General features: G+C 40.7%; 1 long non-coding RNA gene across 1 annotated transcript in view; it reads left to right on the top strand.

The window, feature by feature from the left end:
- The first annotated feature begins 344 nt into the window (after positions 1–344).
- Positions 345–21,980, top strand: part of LOC106728997 — a 66,197-nt gene continuing 44,561 nt past the window's right edge. The window contains exons 1-3 of the long non-coding RNA XR_004325675.1: positions 345–542; positions 814–909; positions 3,144–3,271. This is a non-coding gene — a long non-coding RNA (uncharacterized LOC106728997). The remainder of the gene's footprint in view (positions 543–813; positions 910–3,143; positions 3,272–21,980) is intronic.

Here is a 21,980-nt window from a genome sequence, read left to right as displayed (position 1 = left end):
GGGTGGGGAATCGAAGCTCCCGTCTCTCTACTCCACGGGAGGGAGGGAATAAGCTGATTTTAAGCGCCCAGGACGCACATTTTTTTCTCAGGAGGGAGGGCCGGCCCTCCCGCGCGCCCCTCTCCAGGCAGTGGCTCAGCCTGTGAACGTGGCCCCGAAAGGCCTTTTCTGCAGAGCAAGCGCTCCTCCCAGGCCTGCGGGCTCAGAAAATGCCTCTGCCTGGCCCCACCCTCCGAGGGGCGGGTTAAGTGGTCGGGGTGGGGCCTGGGCGTCCCTAGTGGTCAAAACGTTGCCTTTGGTGCTTTCCCATGAGGCTGCGCTGGAGAAACGGGGTCGGAGGTCAGGCTCCTTGGCTTTAAGAGCCTGCGAGCCCCTGGGCGCTGCGTGGCTGGCAGTTTCCCACTCCGCCAGGTTCGACTCAGCTCCCCGGTGATAACGGCCGGCTCTGGGACCTCAAAGGAATAAACTTACAGAGGAGTAGGGGGCTCTAAGTTGGCCTTAGTTCCCGACCAGCTATTTCTGGAGGGCCCTGCATCTGGAAGGTACGGGACTTGCTCAGACAGCAGTGAGATTTTCTTTCCCATTTTGCTGGCGTGAGGTTTGCGCACGTGTATGCATTTCTGTTAATGGCCAGAATCTCCCGGTTGACGGGGAGCAGCACAGTGGGATCCCGGGCTTTAGCTGGTTCCCCTCCACGATGCAACCCAGTGGTAACATAGAAAAACGTCACCTCCAACCCTTGGCACGCAGTGTCCCAGACTTTCAAACCCAGTCCGCTCAGGCATGCCCAGTCAAGCTTTGTTCCTTTCCCAGGTTCGTATGCAGGTTCTCCGGTGCATCTGCTTCTGCAGTCAGCATCTTGGCTTTTCTGGGACCGCAGTGGATACCCCGAGTCCTGGAGGACGCCAGGTAGGTGCCCTCAGTTCTGACTGCATCTCTGGACCAAATGGGGTCATGTTCTCCCCTCATTTCTGTGTCCTTCCGTTGTTCACAGTCCCCAGTCTCTGCCTTCTGGACCCTCACCTGAAATTTTCCAGGAACTTAGCCTGAAACCATAAGTTCCATCCATCATTATGTCCCAAGCACCTAACTGTACCTGGCATAATCAATCCCCCCCCCCCCCCCGTAAAGAATTGAAGGAATAAATGATCTACCCTCTGGTGTCCAGTTCTGACTGCCAAGAGCACTTTCCTTTAACGTGGCTATTTGGAGGAAGAGATAGGCTTCTGTTTTCCCCATAATGATGCTTTGTGGTTCTAGACTTTAGTCCAGTAAAGGAGCACAGCATGGTTCTTGGAAAAACCTCAGTGATTACAGCTTAGACACCTGCAACAATTATAATTTTTGGTTGAATTTACCAGCCATGATCTCAGCCAGTGGTTCTCAATCCTGGTTGTAATTTAAATCACCTGAGGAGGATTTTTTAACTCTAAGCGTTGGGTTCCCAGGCAAGTCAATGGAAGCTTAATCTCTGAGGTTTGAGCCTTGGGCGACTCCACAGATAATTCTGCAGCCCTCTCATGGTTGGGAACCACTGATGTAAATAGGAGTGAGATTGCCAAAACCTGGTGTGTTGATGACTCTAGAAGCGCCTCATCGAAAAGCCTGGGAGTGGCTGGGTTGCTTCTACAGCCGTTTGGAAACTGCCTGATGTCTTAGAACAGTGTTTCTTACAATGAGGTCACAGGACCAGCTTCAGCATCACCTGGAAACCTGTTGGAAATGCAGATTCCCAGTCCAGACCCACTGACTCAGAGACTCAAGGGATGGCCCCCGCAGTCTGGTTTTTAACAAGCCCTTCAGGTGATTCCGCTGCAGGCTCCAGTTTAAGAACCTCCACTTTAGGGCACATCCATGACACCTGGAGGCAATCTGCTCCTCCGGGCGTCCGCTCCCCTCCACCTGTACTGTGTCTTGACGGTTTCATTATCAGACCCAAACCCATCCATGCAACTGACATTAATCAAACCTCTACTACTGCTGGGTAGTACTCCAGGCTCTGGAGATGTGAAGGGAAGCAAATTAGAGGAGGTCCCTGTCTTCCTGGAACTCATAGTCTACTGGGGAGGGAGGACAGATACTGTTTCAAAACAATAGCCTAATTACAAAGTAAACAGTGAAAACTGCGTGCAGGAAAAGAATACCTTATGATGGGGAGTTTGACCTTATTTGCGAGGATGGCTTTCTTCAAGGAAGTGACATTTGAGCTGGGACTTTAAGATTAGTCTGAGTTAGTAGGTGAGGGGTGTTTGCGGAAGAAGGGAGAGATTCAGATGTGGGAAGGACAGGCACGAAGGCTGTGCAGTGGGCACTCAAGGTGCTGAAAGAGGCCAGCACGGTGGGAGTCGGGGGGCTGGACACTGGGCAGATGGGCAGCAGAGCAGGGAGCAGCTGCAGCAGCGGCTGTGGTGGCCACAGTGTGTGTGCACGTGCACACAACCCCCCCAATGTACAGTAGATACATGTAGCAGTGTACATAGTGGCTACAGTATACATATAAATGTGTGTATTTTGTATACATACATAAAATGTGTATTATGTAATGTGTATAGCAGTATATACGCTGACTACAGTAGTAAGGCCACTGGGTCTCGGTGGTTACCTCCTTCTTAGGTCACAACCCCTCATTATGCCGTAGATATGATTTTGCATCACTGCTAACTCCACAGTCCTGGAGCTTTTCATCCACCAAGTTCGCCTCATTTTGCAGTAATGACAGCCCCCAGGAAAAGCCCAGATTGGATTAGCAGGTGGTACTGTTATTTCAGCACCCTGGGGATTCACAGCTGTGACAAGCTGGTTCAGCCCCACTCCCTTTCTTTAAATCAGCAGTGACCCGAACAAACCCCAACGCCCAGGACATTTCTCTGGAGTCAGTGCATTGAATATGCAAAGGCACTGATAAGGATGAAAAGTGGATGGTTCTCAAAAGCTACAGCTGGAAGCCAGCATTTATTGATTTGTCCACAGAGCCCACTAGACTCAAATTTCTCGCAGAAATTGCTATTCAGAACTATTTAAATGCAAATACTATAGTGTCCCAGTCTCCCTAGAGATTTTCACTTTATCAGAAGACTAAGTCTGTGGGCCTCTTCCTCATCTAATGTTTTTGAATCAAACTTTAATGCTTTGCATTTTTTCAGCTCCTAAAAGGAGTAAGGTGCAGTGTGAAATTGCCAAGGAGTCCCTTAAGGAAGTCACAGGGTGGCGAAGGAGAAGTCACATGTTCCCAGCAGCCCACGAAAGGCGCTCCCAGACACTGCTGAATGAGGTATGATGTGAGCATGTGGGAGGGAGGGTAGTAATTCTGATGTGTGCATGTTGGGGCGGGGGGGCGGATGGTAATAAACGAAGCATCATTTCTTTCTGGAGAGAACAGGGAACTGGATCTTCTCAGGCTTTAAATTCTTCCACTGATTTGAGTTGCCCCTTGGACCAAGAGGTTATGGAGGGGTGGAGGAGAGAGCACACCACACCAAAAGGGAACACCTGGCCTCTGTACTTAGGAGAAGTGATACAAGCAAGGAGAGGGAAACCTAGTGATGTAAAGCTGCATAGAGACGTTACGAAAAAAGGACTGGGGACGAGATAAGGCAGGGATCACCTGTCATTGGGTCGGTTTGAGAGGGCTTCTCTGCAGGGAATCGCGACGTGATAAAAGTCAAGTGGATGGAAACACAGGTCAAAACTCGTCGTTTAAAATAACATTGGCCAAAATGGTGATTTGGTAAAAATGAATATCACCCCTATTTTTTAAGATGTTGATAATTTCATTTTGCCAGAGAAGTTAGGTCAGCAGTATTTTATGCTAGTAAACATTTCTGCTCATTTTCTAGCATATTGAGTGGTTTTAATACTTTTGGATTTTTTTTGCTTTTATATTTTATTTCCAGTTGACATTCAGGCATTTGTGACTTTTACTTGCTAGTCAATGTTTTCATGAATTCTTAAAATTTTGCATTTAACCCTTAGTGAGTTCTCTGTCTGAAAATAATTGGTTAAAAACGGTTTCTAATCACCTACTCAGGTTTTTTTGGGTCATCTACAACACTCTTGAATGCATGTAAAAGCAATTTTGTCCATTTTCTAAATTATTTTAAATTGTTAATTCATGTTCTGTTAGTGCTGTGAGAGCGGCCCCAGGTTGCCTGGGACTAAGGGGTTTCCCAGGCTATGGGACTTTCAGTGCTAAAATTGGGAGTGTCCAGGTCAAAACTCGATGGTAGTCACCCTGGGAAGCAATGCCAGCTGGGAAGAGAGAGCCAGCTTTCCCCTAAACACTCACATTTTTCTTTCATAGTGTCATGTTTTTGTCCAGCCAAGGACACATTTCCTAGCCTCCCTTGCATCCAGGAGGGGCCATGTGACTGGATCTCATCAATGGCTGTAACATTAGCAGAAATGATGCAGAAGCATGTGTTCCCCTCCCTTCTTCTATTTTACCTGGATGTTGACACCCAAGGCAACCTTGGAAATGCCACGCATTGAAGACGGCAGAGCCACTGTCAACCTGGGTTAGTGGTTGAGTGTGGCCAAGGTGCCCCACCATCCACCCTGCCACCACTGCCATGGGGCAGGCAGGACACAACCTTCCATTGGTTTAAACCAGAGAGGTGTCAAGATTCCAGCAGTTGGTGCTATTAATATCACTATCCAAACTTGTAAGCTATTTTTTTTTTACCACTTTGATGGTATATTCTTTTTAAATTTAAAAGGCTAAGGAGTTTTTTTTTAAATTTTTGTTTCCTTTTTTATTGTAGTATAGTCAGTTTACAATGTTGTGTCAGTTTCTGGTGTACAGCATAATGTTTCAGTCAAACATATACATACATATATTACTCTTCATATTCTTTTTCATTATAGGTTAATGCAAGGTACTGAATATAGTTCCCTGTGCTACACAGAAGAAACTTGTTTATCTACTTTATATATAGTAATTAGTACCTGCAAATCTCAAACTCCCAATTATCCCTAAAAGGATAAGGAGTTTTAACATAAAAGTTTTTTTTGTTTGTTTTTTGTTTTAACAATTCTGTGATATTCTGTAGTCACCATTTGATATTTCTTTTGCTGTCAGATTTGAAGGCTGAAACTCCCCAGTATGGATTCAGACTCAGTCTGGACTTTGGCAGAGAATTCTTAGAACAAGAGTAGGGGTCATATCAATGAGGGAAAGGCCCACTGGCAGATTTCTTGTCTGAGATGGGCTGGGGCGAAGGAAAGATATGAAATTACTGCAGGTAATAATCTTTGTTCCATTTAACCTACAATATAATGCATTTGTTACTCCTTACCCTAGGTTCATGAAAACTGCATCTCCACTCCAAATCTAGAATTTCTCTAGAAAGCTAAGCAAGGCTGGCAGCTCTGTAAATACTGAGGGTATCTGCAGCCGCTTTACCAACCAGAATTCCATTTAGATTTTTTTTTTTTTGAATCTGGGAATAATAGCACTTACCTTTGTGAGTTGAGTGAGACAGTGTATTTTAAAATACCTAGCAATGCCTGACACTTAGATGCCCTGTGAATCTTATTTTCCTTCTTTACTTGCAAAAACAAAAATGGGATTTTTTTTTCTTTTTTTACTAACATGATGCAAATGTTCTAGGGTGGTGCATCCATCTAAGTCCTTGTGAAGCAGATGCTAAGATGAGATTAGATGTGCAGGAGATTCACTGGGGGAAGTAACTATAAGAAATAAAGGGCAGAGAACAGGAGAGGGGAGAGCCTTCGGACTGAGATGCTGGTAGGAAGAGCTTGAGGTTTTGGTGCAGCTTTGAGAAACTCTTGGCCTGCCAACAGGGGGCGCTAGTGAGCAAAGATCCTGCCTTGGGAGGAGTGGCCTGGCCCCTGCCCTCCCAGTGGGCCCAGGCATCCTCCTGATAGCCAGTTGCAGCCTCTGCAGCAGCTTCTCTCTTTGGAAGGAAGAGCTGAAAGCACAATCTCATAATTGCCAGGTACAGGGGGAATTTTTCCCGTCCAAAATGCATGGGAAAAAACCCCAACAACCAAGAAAACCTCTATTGAAGGTTTCTCATAGATTTCAGGTTAGAGTTATGAGTAAACTTTCAATAGCTGAACAGAACAAACCAGTGAAAAGTCTTGCTAAGAAAGCTTGGATTTTGTGAAATAGCCAGCAGGCGGAAAAAGCCTCCCATGTAATAAAATCCGAAGCAGCACAGCAGCCTGGGGCTTGGGGCCGCCTCTCACAAGCTGGTTACCGTCAGGTCCTACAGGGAGCCTGCAGTGTCTCACTCCACAGAGGTTCTAGCTCTGAGAAGATTAAATCTTATAATTAATTCTCTGTTTCTGAGACACGAGATGAGAAGGGCCTGAGGCTGTGAGCATGTTGGGAGAATGGCAGCACCTGAGGTCTAGTAGGCTGGGGCTGGAAGCAGATTTGGGGAGACCTGCTTTTCTGGGTCCCGAGGAGACCCAAGGTGTAGAAGAGTTAATGGGCAGTTTAGAGACCTGGGCTTTGTTTTCATTGTCTTCAGTGGTTCAAGTTATTTGGCTGATCTGGTGTCGGTCTTTAGTATAAAAACGAAGTCACCCTCTGCTGCTAGTTCTAATCTCCCCATGAGAGAGCGGCAAATTCAGATTTTAAATTGATCGTGAACACCAGCTGTGAGTCTGGGGCCTGAAGCTGGTATAATTTGTGCAGACCCCTTTTAGAAAAAGGACAGGACTTAACCTAAAACAAATCAGGTAAGAAAACAAAGTGAAAAAAGAAATCACAACAAGTTACAAGTTGGAAACTCAACAAATATCACACAAATTACAAAATCCAGAAAAATAGTCTAACATTTTAATGTACTAAGTACCTGACACACCTCTATACTTTCCCCTACATTATAACAATGATTTTGTCCTGTTAAACCAAATCACATTATCTTTCTATACAGAAACTAAAAAGATAATTCAGAATTTCCTTTAGCATGGTTGATTAAAATCTTTTTTCTAGTTTTATTGAGATCTAACTGATATATAAGATCAAATCATTTAAAATTGATAGTTGAGGTGTACAAAGCTTGTGACTTCACATACTGAAGTATAAGGTATTTTTGTTACTGCTATAGGCTTGTGTTTTATGGACACAGGCATTCTAATAAATTCTGTTTCATGTAATTTCATGTAATCTATTACTGAGTGTGTTCTTGACCAGAGAGAACTGTTTTGAGTAGACATCTAGGAGAAACTGAGTTCTCTGCTCACATTTTTACGTCTGGGGTTTGGAAGGATTTTCCCCAGACAAGCTTCTGGCTTAGGACACGTCAAGCCTTGTTTCTCCTCGACCACCCAAGTATTTGTAGTGTCAGGCGCCAAAAGACATGTTCTGACGCCAGTATGACCCCTGGCCCCAGGGGCTGGTGGAGGCCTTCCTGGAGGCCATTCTATCCTGTTAACACCAGCCATGACTTAACTGTACATGGAGGAGACCACAAAACAAGACATAAATATATCCCACTAGACTCAGATGGAATGTGTTCCCAGCTTCACTCTAGCTTAGCTGGTATCCACTCAACAGAAGTATGAGGCCTGTGGGTAGAGGAGGCCAATCCCAGCTTCAGAGAATAATTTATTTTTCAGAAATAATAAAGCCCCAAGTTATGGATTCTCTTTTCAGGTGCAATCTTTAGTTTACACTTTATTCTTCAGAAAAGGTATATTTATAAGGCTGCAAAATTGAAGATGCACAAAACAACATATATTGAAAATATCCTCTCGTTCTTGTGTCCTTAACACCCAGGTCTGCTCTCCTGAGGCAAACAACAGTACTGGTCTCTTGTGTTTCAGTTCTGATCATGCCAATAATTATATGTATGTGTGTGCATGTGTGTCTATAAAATCATATTCGTATTTGCATTTAAATGTTTTTTACTATATATATATATACTGTTATAGACCTTTTCCCCTTTTAAAAAAATCAAGCATACTATGCGAAACAGGAATACAGTTACAAACAAAACAAACTTACGGTTTATGAAAGGGAAGGAGGGAGGGATAAATTAGGAGTTTAGAATTAACAGATACATACTACAATATATAAAATAAACAACAAGGTCCTATTGTATAGCACAGGGAACTATATTCAATATCTTGTCCTAACCTACAATGGAAAGGAATCTGAAAAAATATGTACAACTGAATCTCTGCTGTACACCTGAAACTAACAGAACATTGTAAATCAACTAGACTTTAAAAAAAAAATCAAATGTTATAGGCACTGTTCTGCTCGTGTTCTCATTTAATAAAATATCTCAGAAATTGTTCCATGTTAGTAAAGATCTTATTTCTTTTTTGCAGCTGCATGATATTTAATTGTCAGAATTCATTTAACTGGTACCCTATTAATGGACATTTGGTTCATTTGTGACTTTTCCTATTACTATAAACAATGCTTCAATGCATGCATTATTTCTCATATGTGTAAGTATGTCTATAGGGTAAATTATTTGATTGGATTGCTATTTAATAGCATTAAATACATGTGCCTTTTATTAGAGGTTGCCAAACTGTCATCCATAAAAGTTTTATTAGTTTCCTCTCATCTGCAGTATATGGTGCCTCTTTCCTCACATCCTTGCCAACAGTGTGTCCTGAAACTTCTTGATTTTTTCCAATGTGATAGACCAAAAAAAAAAAAACAAAAACTAAGTATGGTTTTTAATGTGGATTTCTTTTATAAATACATCTCTTTTGTTATGAATGTACCTTTCTGACACTGTTTCTGTTGATATGTTTTTTTTTTCTCTGACCCTCTTCTGCCGCCTCCTCCCACTTTTAAGGGGCCTTGTGATGAGTTGGGTCCACCCCAGTTCTAAGGTCTTTTGGTTAGTAATATTAATTCTGCCTGCATTTGGCACCTTTTCATATGTTTCATTGTATTCTTTCACTCTGTGACTTTTTCTTACTGATATGGAGGAATTCTTTGTATATTAGGACAATCAGCTCTTTGTTTGAGATATGAATTACAGATGGTCCTGGCCCTCCACAGTTTTTCATTTGAATTGGACATTTCTTATGATGACTCCTATCTTGAAAAATCTCAAATTTTATGTAGCAAAATTTATCTGCTTTTTCTTTTTGGTGCCATACTTGAGCTTCTCCTGTGATTTCTTCTGCTTTATAATTTTATTTTTTACATTTAAATATTTTTACCACCTGGAATTTATTTTGGGGTAGGGTAAAACATATGGCTCCAACTTTTTTTTCCAGATAACCACCCAGTTAATTTACCATTATCTCTTCCACACTGATTTGAAATTCATATAATATAATAATTTCCTCTATGTAATTGGATTCATTTCAGTTCTGTCTTTGATCTTTCTGGTTATTTATGTATTAGTTCACTCTGTTGAGTGGGTTTATGTTTAAATATCCGATAGGAATGGTTCCCCCTCATTATTTTCCTGGTTAGTCTTTGTTTTTCCATATGAACTTTAGAATCGTCTGGTCCATTAAAAAATCATATTGCTATTTAATTGAAATCACATTAAATTTATGCACTAATGTAGGAAGAATTGATGATATTTTTATGTTATAGAGACTTCCTATCCAAGAACATAGTAGGCGCTTCCATTTTTTCCAAGTCTTTTCTGTCCCTAATCTGTGATTTGAAGTTTTCTGTATATATATTTTTCCTTAAGTATACACCTAGAGGTTTTTTAATTGTTGCTTTTGGAAACAGAATCTTCTTCCTTTGTTTCCCCTTCTAATTATTGGTGGTTTGTACACATGAAGGCTATTGATTTCTGTATGTTAATATTGTTGCCAGCCACTTTACTGAATTCTTTTTTTCCAGTTTTATTGAGATACAGTAGACGTAGAACGTTGTAATGATTTGATGTATATATAGGTTGTGACAAGCAATTCTCCAACACCAGCTGGGTATCCTACAATTCAGCATAGTTCTGACACTATCTACCAGGCGATAGATTCTACAGATTAAGGGCTCAGTCCCACAAGACTGCCCTCCACTTTAGATGCCAATCACAAGCCCAGGTTGTTACCTCTGCTTCTGATTGGCCAGCTACAGATTGGAGGTTCCCATGACCCCCTCCTTGGGTTCAATTAATTTGCTAGAGCAGCCCACAGAACTCAGGAAACCTGTTTACTCCCAGATTACTGATTTACTATAAAGGATGTCAAAGGACACAAATCAACAGCCAGGTGAAGATATACTTAGAGCAAGGTCCCAAGGAAGTTCCTATCCTGGTAGAGTTTGGTGCCTGCATAGTGGGACATGGAAGTGTCCTGTGTCCCCAGCCTGGAAGTTCTGCTGCTTCCATTTGGGTTTTCATGGAGGCTTCATTACAGAGGCATGGTGGATTAAATCATTGGCTACTGGTGACTGATTCAACCTCTAGCCCCTCTCCCATCCCTGGAAATCAGGGGTGGAATTGAAAGTTTCATCTCTCTGTTCAAGGTTGGGTTTTCCAGGCAACCAGCCCCATCCTTAGGTGCTTTCCAAAAGTCACCTCATTAACATAAACCCAGTTGTGGAAAGGGGATTGTTATGATAGCTCACTTCACTTTTGTGGCTCTGAAGGGGTTTCAGGAACTAAGGACAGGAGACCAAATATTATAACAAAAGATGATCCCTTTGCTCTTAACTCAGGAAATTTCAAGGGTTTTACCAGCTGTGAGCTAAGAACCAAGGACAAAGGCCAAATATATATGAGAAATAGACTTTGGTCATTTGAATGACCAAATACAGGTTTCTTATAATTAACAATACCATAGTTACAATTTTTTCCCTTGTGATTGGAACTTTTACGATCTACTCTGTTGGCAACTTTCTTTTTGTTGTTGTGGATGTAAGTTTATTTTTTAAATTGAAGTATAGTCAGTTTACAATGTTAATTTCTGGTATACAGCATAGTGATTCAGTTATACATATATATTCCTTTTCATATTCTTTTTCATTATAGGCTATTACAAGGTATTGAATATAGCTCCCTATGCTATACAGTAGGACCTTGTCATTTATCAGTTTTATATATAGTAGTTAGTATCTGCAAACCCCAAACTCCCAATTTATCCCTCTATACTCCCCTTTCCCCTCTGATAACCACAATTTTGTTTTCTGTAACTGTGAGTCTGTTTTTGTTTTGTAAATAAGCTCATTTGTCTCATTTTTTAAGGTTCTACATGTAAGTGATATTGTATGGTATTTTTCTTTCTCTTTCCAGCTTTCAAATATACAATGCAGTAATGTTAACTTCAGGCACCCCATTACTCCAGCAGAACTTATTTATCTTATAACTGGAAAGTCTGTATCTTTTATCCCCCTTCACCAGTTTCCTCCAGAATCCCATTTCTGAATCTGGCAACCACCAATTTGTTCTCTGTTGCTATTGGTTTAGTTTTTTGAAGATTCCACATGTAAGTGAGATTGTACAGTATTTCTTTCTCTGTCTAACTTCTTTCACTTAACATAATGTCCTTAAGTTCCATCCATGTTGTTGCAAATGGCAAGATTTATCTGTTTTATGACTGAATGTATTTATATATACCACATTTTCTTTATCCATTCATCTATTGATCGACTATTAGGTTGTTTCCATGTTTTGGTTATTATAAATGATGCTGCAGTTAACATGGAGGGGCCGATATCTTTTTGAGATAGTAATTTTTTTCCTTTGGATAAATACCTAGAAGTAGAATTACTGGATCATCTAATAGTTCTATTTTTAATTTTTTGAGGAACCCCCATACTGGTCTCCATAGTGGTTATATAATTTACACTCTTACTAATAGTGTACAAGGGTTCCCTTTTATTTTATATCCTTACCAATACTTGCTATTTCTTGTCTTTTTGGTAATAGCCATTCTAATAGATGTGAGGTGATAACTTCATTATGGATTTGATTTGCATTTTCCAGGTGATTAGTGGTGCTGAACACTTTTTTTTCAAATGGAATTAATTATCATTGCCTGGAGCAAACTTTAAAAACTCAAAATTAAGATAATTTTACACTTGTAGGAGTATGGAAAATTGATAAAGATGCTTTCAAATGCTAAATTTTACAAATGCAAGAGGTCAAGATTGCTGTAGATTTTAAACACATTGTATCTTCGGGCCTTGAACCATGTATATCTCTCTTTTTAACTGAAGTAGAATAGATTTACAATATTGTGTAGTTTCAGGTGGACAGCTGTGATTCAGTCATATATGTACACATATTCTTTCTCAGATTCTTTTCCTTTAGAAGTTATTACAAGATACTGAATATAGTTCTCTGTGCTACACAGTAGGTCCTTGTTTACTTTATGTATTGTAGTGGAGCACTGTCTCATGTACCTATTGGCCATTTGTATGTCTATGGAATAATATCTATTCAGTTTCTCTGCCCATTTTAAAATCAGATTTTTATTTTTTTGCTATTGAGATGTATGAGTTCTCTGTATATTTTGGATATTAACCCCTTATCAGACATATATTTGCAAAATATTTTCTCCCATTCAATAGACTGCATTTTCATTTTGTCGATGTTTCCTTAGCTGTGCAGAAGCCTTTTAGTTTGATGTAGTTTCATATGTTTATTTCTGCTTTTGTTACTTGTACTTCTGGTGTCAAACCAAAAAAATCATTGCCAAGGCCAACGTCAAAAAGCTTACTCTAGAATTTTTTGGTTTCAAGTCTGACGTTCAAGGCTGTAATCCATTTGGGGTTGTTTTTGTGTATGGTGTAAGATAGTGGTCCAGTTCCATTGTTTTGCATGTGGGTGTCCAGTTTTCCTTGCAGTATTTATTGAAGAGACTACCCTTTCTCCATTATATATTCTTGTCCCTTTTGTTGCAAATTAATTGTCCATATGTGCGTGGGTTTATTTCTGGACTCTCTCTTCTGTTATTTTGGTTTATGTTTTATTCTTTATGCCAGTACCATACTGTTTTGATCACTATAGCATTGCAGTATCACTATATCTTTGCAATATAGTTTAAAGTCAGGAAATGAGATTTTGACTTTGTTCTCTTTTTTCAAGTTTTTGTTTTTGTTTGTTCTGTTTTTGCTATTTGGGAATCTTTTGTGGTTCCATACAAATTTTAGAATTGATTTTTCTATTTCTTTGAAAACACCATTGGAATTTTGATTAGGGATTGCTTTGAATATGTAGATTGCTTTGGGTAATATGGACATTTTAACAAGTTAATTTTTCCAATCCATGAGTTCAAAATATTTTTCCATTTCCTTCTTTCAGCAATGACTTACAGTTGTCAATGTATAGATCTTTCATCTCCTTGGTGAAATTTATTTTTGCATATTTTATTCTTTTTGATGCAATTATAAATAGACCTGTTTTACTAATTCATCTTTCTGATAGTTGGCTGTTAGTGTATAGAAATGCAACTTGTTTTTGCATGTTGATTTTTATATCCTGAAACATATGATCTATTCTGGAGAATGTTCCATGTGTGCTTGAGAAGAATGTATATTCTGCTGCTTTTGGGTGGAATGTTCTGTAAATGTGTGTTAAATCCATCTGGTCTAACATGTTGTTTAAGTCCAGTGTTTTCCTTGTTGATTATCTGTCTGGATGATCTGTTTTTGAAAGTGAGGTATTGAAGTCTCCTACAATTAGGTATAACTATTTCTTCCCTTAGGTCTGTTAATATTTGCTTTATATATTTAGGTGCTCCCATGTTGGGTGCATAAATATTCACAAACGTTATATTCTCTTGTATTGATCCCTTTATCATTACAAAATTACCTTATTCACCTCGTATTGCAGTCTTTTTCTTAAAGTCTATTTTGTCTATATGTATAGCATTCCCAGCTTTCTTTTGGTTTCCATATGCATGGAATATTGTTTTCCATCCCTTCACTTTCAGTCTGTGTGTCTTTAAAGCTGAAGTGAATCTCTTGTTGGTGGGATGTAGTTGGGTCATGCTTTTGTTTTTAATCCATTAACCACTATATCTTTTGATTGGAGAATTTAGTTCGTTTACATTTAAAGTAACTGTTGATAGGTATGGACTTACTATTGCCTTTTTGTTAATTGTTTTCTGATTGTAATTTCTTTGTTCCTTTCTTCTCTTCTGTGATTTGAAGATTCTCTGTAGTGGTGTGCTTAGATTCCTTTTTCTCTTTTGTGTAACTATTACAGGTTTTTGCTTTCTGGTTACTATGAGACTTAATAAAACACTTTCTATTTATAACAACTTAAGTTCAAATGCTTACTAATGCTCTATGTTTGTACTTCTGCCCCTCATCCCCATGTTTTATGTACTTGATGTCACAATTTACATTTTTATACCTTGGGTATACTTTAACAACTTATGAAGTTAGTAATTTTTTTACTACTTTTACTTTTTAACCTTCATACTAAAGTGATTTACCCATCACCATTACAATATGAGAGTATTATGAATTTAACTACGTATTTACCTTTACCAGTGAGATTTATACTTTTGTATGTTTTCCAGTTACTAATTAGTATCCTTCATTTCAGGTTGAAGAACTCCCTTTATTATTTTAAAGGATTTAACTGAATTCAATTTATTTAGGGGGGAGGTAGTTAGGTTTACTTATTTTATTTATATTTAGAGGAGGTACTGGGGATTGAACCCAGGACCTTGTGTATGTTAAGCATGCGCTCTGCCACTTGAGCTATACCCTCCCTGCCCTGAAGTCCCTTGACCCTTCTTGTGAGGCTGGCCTAGTGGTGATGAACTCCTCCAGCTTTTGCTTTTCTAGAAAACTATCTTGTCTTCAATTCTGAAGGACAGCTTTGCTGGGTAGAATATTCTTGGTTTGCGGTTTTTTCTTTCAGCACTTTGAATATTTTGCCACTCCCTCCTGGCCTATGAAGTTTCTGCTGAAGAAATCTTCTGAGTCTTATTGGGGTTCCCTTGTCTATAGCAAGTTCTTTTTCTCTGGCTACTTTTAAGTTTCTCTCCTTGTCTTTAATTCTTGACACTTTAATTGCACTGTGCCTGTGAGAGTTTGGATTCATCTTGTTTAAAACTCTCTGAGCTTCCTGGATCTGGATGTCTGTTTCTTTCTCCATGTTATGGATGTTTTCAGCCATTGTTTTTCTGAATAAGCTTTTTGCCCTCTTTTCTCTCTCTTCTCATTCTGGGACCCCTATAATGCAAATATTCTTTAGCTCTGTGATTTGTGATTTCTTATTTTTCTATCTTTTTGTTGAAATTCCCACTTTATTCATTCATGGTTCTCCTGACCTTGGTGAGTATCTTTATGACCATTATTTTGGACTCTTTATCTGGTAAATAACTTATTTTCATTTCGTTAAGGTCTTTTTCTGAGATTTTTATCTGTTTTGTTTGCAACATATACCTCTGTTCATGTATTTTCCTTGACTCTGTGTTGGTTTCTGTGCATTAGACAAAGCACCTTTCCCAGTCCTGATGTGGGCTTATGTAGAAGATGAACCTTATCATTTAGCTTGGCCCTAGCTCTTGATGTCTTTCAAACCTTTGTGTTTGTCCAAGCAGCCCTCTTTGCTCTTAGTGGCTCCCATAGTTGAGGGTGTGCCAAGACCTATCAGTGTCCCAAAAGGGAGGATTGCACTCAGCACTTAGATGCAGGCTGATTGGATGCTGGACCCACAAGCAGCAGCTTTTAAAGTCTGCAGGTAAACCTCTCTCGGGGAAAGACTGAGGCTGGGCATTTCTCTGTCCCCTCTGTACTGTGCCCTTGTGGGGATACCTGGTTAAGAAGTTTTTCTTTGCCACAATTATGTGGGGCCTGGAACTCAATCCCTCTGGCCATCAGACCGAGGTTATAAAGATTTGTGTCCTCTGGGTAGCATCTCCAAAAACCAGGCCCCAGACATGTGCATAGTTTCTTTCAAGGAGACAACAGTGACCTGGAACGGGGCAGAGGAAGAGCGTGAAGATGGCACCTGCTGGCCTCCCTGGTTTGCAGGGAGAACTGCAGTCTGTTCCGAGACGTGTGCTAAGTTAGCAGCCTGACCTGTAGGCAGCAGCGTTTAAAGTATGCAAATAGACCTCTTTGAGGCAAAGATTTAGATCTGGGCATATCTGTCTGCTGCCTCTGTTCTGATCCCTGGGTGGATGGCTGCAGTGAATCCTCATGAGCCTTTAAAAATGGCATCTTTCTTTGCATGGTTTTGTGGTTGTCACGGGTGCAGTCCCCGCTGGCTTTCATAGCTAGGTGTTTTGGGGGCCTGTCACTATGGGGGTCTTAAAGTTGGGGCAGTAGTTGTTGGTTTCAAACCCTTCACTCCTCAGGGAGAATCCGAGGTTGTGAGTTGCCTCCTAATTATGTTTCTCTGAGAGGGTGGGACTTATAGTGAGAGTGTGTCTCAGTGTTTCCTATTCTTTTTGATGTGGGTTTTTTCTCATTTTCCCAGTGTGTAAGGGTCACTCAGCTAGTTTCTGGATTTCATTAAGAGAGACTTGTTCGATGTGTGGGCTGTAGATTTGGTGTGTCTGTCTGAGGAGGTGAGTTCAGGAGATTCCTGGGTTGCTATCTTGGACCAGAACCCTTAAATTCTTGTTTGTTTTGCTTTGTTTATAAGTAGTTTTGGTTCTCTTAGTGTTTTTATGTGAACAATCTTATAATCTGCAAATAATTATAGTTTTGCGTTTTCCATTCCAATTTTATTCCTCCAGTTTCTTTCCTTCTGGTTGTTTGCATTGTTACAATGGTAAATGAACAATCGAGGTGATAGGGGATGACCATGCCATCTCGTTTCTGACCTTTATGGAAATGCTTCTAGTATAGCCTCATTAGGCTGGCTTTTGGACGGAGCCGTGGAGAGCAAGTTATTATCTTAAAAAATGTATACATCTATTCTTCAACTAATTAAGGGTTTATATCAATAATAAGCATTGATGAAACACATGGCCTGGCTGTGTAGTTGACTGTATAAACATTTGAGACATCCGATTTGAAGTGAACATTCTCCGGTTGTGGCATGCCAGATCTTCCAAGCGTGTAAAACTGATGCTGCTCATACTTTGTATCTCTAGGGAGCCAAGAAAATCCCTTGAAATATTACTCACTGTGGCCTGCCTGCCTCCCCCACCCAATTCGTGAGAAGCATGCACGTTGCTCAGTAGAAGGATTATTATTGCTGGAAAGCAAAGGGGAAGAAATGGCTGAAAAATGGTGTACTGGTTTCCTGTTGCTGCTGTAACAAATAACCACAAATTTAGTGGCTTGAAACAATGCAAATTTATTATCTTACAATTCTGTAATTCAGAAGTCTGAAATAGGTCTCCCTGGGCTCTGAAAGCTCTACGGGAGAATCTGTTTTCTTGCCTTGTCAGCTTCTAGATACTGTCCCTGTTTTTTTTTTTTTTTTTTTTTTTCACTTATGGCCCCTTCTTCCATCTTCAAAGCCAGCAACATAGCATATCTCTGAGGCTGCTTTCATTGTCAGATCTTTCTCTGATTCTGTTCTGCTGCTGCTTCTACTTGTCAGGACCACTGTGATTACATTGGGCTCACCCCAATATTAAGGTCAGTTGATTTGCAAGCTTAGCTCTGCCTGCAACCTTAGCTCCCCTATGCATGTCACCTAACATCTTCAGAGAATCCAGGGATTAAGAAGTCTTTGGGAATGATTCTCCTGCCTACCACAAGTGGCATAAATTTAGGAGGGTCTGTGGGGTCTGAGTGGAGGGACCAAACCTAGGGAACCATGCGAAAAGAGGAGGTGGCAGCATTGGGGGAATCCCAGGGGATAGAATGAGAGAGTTTTGACTGGACGACCATCAAAACATAGACATTGAGGACCTGGTGGGGTCTTGCTGATCCCAAGTGGAAGGCCGAGGAGGCCAGACCCTCTGTTTGGCAATGTGGCTGTGTGGAGTCAGGCAACATGAAGGGCCGGCTGGCTTCCGTGAGCCTCCCAAGGTAGCTGCCTTTGTGGAGTCCTTGAAAACAGAACGTGCAGCCGTGACGTGTAATAGAGTTCAGGGTCAAGTGCCGTCATAGCCAACTCCAGAGGATGGTTTGTAGTCTTGGTTGCATGTGTATTTGATTGCCTTTAATATTGCTTGACACGAATGGACTGCTGGCTGGGGTTGATCTGTTTCTGCTACTTGGAGATTTTTATTGTAATTGTTTTTGTGGAAAAGACTGTTTATGGCGATGCTTTGAACTTACACTCCTTTTTTCATCTCGCTATCTCTGTCACTTCTGAGACAGTCTGGTGACAGTGTGCTTTAAGGGCTTTATTACGTGTCTTCTAGACTTTTTTCCCTTTTATTTCCCAGCTTTGGGGGTGGGGGAGGGCATCCCTGGGTTACGTGTGGAAAGAAATGATCAGAGTCAGTATGTTGTCAAACCTGATTATCTGGGATTGTTCAATTTGCCTTTGATCTCCATGAGTCTGCAAGATGCTAAATGTTTTATTAATTGTTCATTTAAATTTGTGGGTAAATGTAATACCTCATTAAACAGAGAAGCAAGGGAAGCCTTATTATCCTTTCCTTCGGCCTATCAGCACAAAAAGAAACAAATCTTAGTTGCTTATGCTAGTTTTAAGAGTCTTATTTATCAAAATGGCAAAGATTGTGGTTTTCATCAGGCTCTCAGGGTCCTTGCTATGTGGGCATTGGCTTTGCCGGTGCGTCTTTCTGGCACTTGCTTACACGATGCCTCTGATGGGCAGGTCTTGGTGTAAAGGCCCGAGGTAGAATATACTGCCTGCCCTGATTAAAAAAAGTCAAAATACTCCCTGCTTGTTACATATGTGTTGTGCTTTAGCATTTGTAAAACATCATTATATATAACATCTCATAGAGATTCTTCAAGTGGAGGGAACTCCTCACTGCTCCTGGGGAATATTAATACACATTAATATGTATGTGGGAGGTATGCATGCATCTCTGTAGTATTTGCATGATGATTTATAATTTACAAAACCCTCTTACAAATACATCCTCTCAAGGAGAGGAAATTGCATACTGCCCCTGCTCCCTTGGGTATAAATAAATATTAAATTGTGCTTAATGGCACCAGGATTGTTTCCTTTGTTAAATTAGATCCTTAAAAACTTGGACACCAGCAGACTTGAAGCTTCACTGAGGACCACTGATTTGTGCCAGGAAAGATGGCATTAGTGTGCTATTACAAGAAAACTCATCAGCTCTTTTGAAGTTTTTCCCTTGATGTGCTGATGATTTCTTGCAGCTGGGAGAATAGAACTTAGAGCAACAACTCTTTAGCAAGCTGTCATTGCTCTGCCTGGATTTCCTGCCCACATTTCTTCTTCTTTTTTCCATTTTTTAAGCCACAGGCAAATGGCCATCCACTTCAGGTATCAGTGAACGCTTAGTGAGGCAGATGCCCGCTGGAAGGATGTGCATGCCACAGGGTCTCGTACACCTACGGGCACCATTTTTGAATTCAGTTACATTTTGGGAATGTCTTTTCCTGGCATTTCTTTTTTATGTCACCTAGGTTTGATAGAAATTGAAAGCGTTTTCAGATGCCGGATCTGCTCATATTCCTTGACCCTCTCTGCTGCTTACTGGGGTGCTGAACTGGGTGTTTTTCTTTCTGACACACTACATTCAGAGGCCATTGAATCTGTGATAATAATATTTATTCAATGAAACCAGAGTTATTTCAAATATATACCTCTCAGAATCTTACATCATATGTCTCCTCTTAAAATAATTGACTAATTTTAAGGAAATCTGATACCCAATCTCAAGAAACTCCTTAAATTATACTTGTGGATAGTTTTGAAACAAAATGCCTTCTGATACCCATTTTTCTTTCTTTCTTTTAGTAATAGAGCTATGTGAGTTTTAGCTAGGCATGTGGCTTCTGGCTTTAAAGTACAATTCCCAGCCTCCTTTACAGCTGCATATGGTCATGTGACTGAGTTTGGGCCAATGGGATGTGAGTGGGGTGTGCAACTTCTGGGTTTCCACTTAATGATGCTTGCTTCTCCCTTTGCTCTTCCACCACCTGGGAAAAGGCAAGAGTGGACCAGACTCGCAAACCACATGTTGTGGTTTTGCCCCATATCCACTCTCCTCCTCCCTCAGACTACTCGCCTATGGACTGCAGTGTCTGTTGACACAGCAGTTTGCTCTGTTCTTTAATAAAAATGTGAAAATCGAGTACTCATGTCAGAGAATACAAGAAATTTCAGTGAAAGCTGCCTATGGGGATAAGAGTTACAATGACTAATGATTGTAACTGGTCCCCTGCCTTCATTCTCTTCTTTCTCCAAGCCATTCTCCAAATGGCTGTCAAAGACAGGTCAGTCTGCTGCTAAAAATTTTAACATCTTCTGGCGGCTCTCAAGGTATCTAAAATCCCAAATCCTTAGCATAGAGCAGAGTCCATATCAGAATCTGCTTGGGATGAAAACAATAGAATTCCTGGCTAAAAATAATGTAAACATTAAGGCTTTGATCTTCTCTCATAATAGAGGATCTGGAGGAAGGTGTTTGCTGGGTTGGTTAGCCTGGAATGTCAGGACTCTGCTTGCCTTTGAGTTCTCTTGGTTTTTCCCTCATAGTTCTAAGATGGCTGCAGTGGCTCCAGGCTTCACATCCTCTCACCTATTCTAATGCAGGAAGGGAAAAGGCACTCTTTTTATCAGGGAGAAAAATCTTTTCCAGAACCCTTTGTCATATTTCTTTGGACTGAATCATATGCCTATGCCTTAGCTGCAAGTTGACTGGGAAAGTGAGAATCCATTGTGGAAGGGAAACTTTGCTTATGATACACAGGGAGCAGGCATGGCTGTAGGGCAGGCAGTTAAACATGAGCTCCAAGAGCCTCATGTTCTTCCGTGAAGCAAAAAATATGACTATAAGTTGAAAATAAATTTATTTCCTGTGACCATCAGGCCCATTACAAACATTTCTTCTGATTTGTTATCGTTATGATTTATTGGTCGGAACACAACTGACCAAAGTAACATGATACACACTTTGGTAAATAATGAAATAAGACAAGTCAGATTTTATTGGACATATATTTCTTAATGCTATTAAAATACATACAGCAGAAGAATATTATTTATTGCTGGAGTGGGATAGGGTTTAGCTTCACTTGCATTTTAATTTTTATGTTTGTAGATTGAGGTGTTGAGTAATCTCACTCACAAAAATAAGTTGGTGGAAATGCAAAGGCATTTTATAACTGCAAGGTTGATGGGTTCTTTGGACTCCTGAGTTATATACTGAAATGCACATGGTGATCTGTAACAAAAATTGAAAGATTTGGGATGAGTGAGGGGTATTTCTTTCTCTTGAAAAGGAGAAGGGGAGTGGGGAAAGGGGACCTCAGAATACTTCCACGAAGAAGTGAATTCAGCAGATCAGTTGTAGGAAGAGGGCAGAGGAAAGTTGAGAGTTGAAAACTGATGCCCTCAAAACCATGCCTGCTCAGTGTTCCTCTTGGAGAGTCTTTGGAGACCCCCAGTGATACATGTACCTCAGTTTAAAGATGACTGGTTATGAAGATAAAATGTACCCAAAAGCCTTTTGTGTGTGGTAAAGAATGTTACAAGTGACATTAATAATTGTATACTTTGTTTTTCCAAAATTGGGATGACAGCCCACAGGGGCTCTAAAGACTTCACGTTAGGTCCTGAAAGCTGCCTGCTAACAGACAAGGTAGCTCCCTGCTGGGCTGGCTGAGAACATCCCCCCTAGTATAAAGAAAGTTGAAGGAAGAGGGTGAGAGGTCACCATTTCTGGGGAGTGCTGAGTGGGGCTCGAGAAGGTGAGGGAGGTTGGAGCAGGTGCAAGGGTGAGGGTGCCCTCCTGTCCTTTGGCTGGATGTCTGCTCTTGACCGCACTTGCTGATCAGCTGTTCTACACTGATCAGGTCTAATCTGTGTGAACAGAGGAAAGAGCCCTGGAGGGAGCCACTGTTACCCACTTGAGGTCCCCATTTTAGGACACACAGAAGATGTTATCTTCCCAGATAGAAGCTCAGGCCCAGGAGGTCAGACGAAACTGGGGTCTGTAGGCTTCTTAGGCTGCAGAGTGGGCCAAAGGGACAT

Source organism: Camelus ferus, chromosome 14 (genome assembly GCF_009834535.1).
Source record: "Camelus ferus isolate YT-003-E chromosome 14, BCGSAC_Cfer_1.0, whole genome shotgun sequence".
NCBI lineage: Eukaryota > Metazoa > Chordata > Mammalia > Artiodactyla > Camelidae > Camelus > Camelus ferus.
This window is presented reverse-complemented; position numbering and strand designations above follow the sequence as displayed.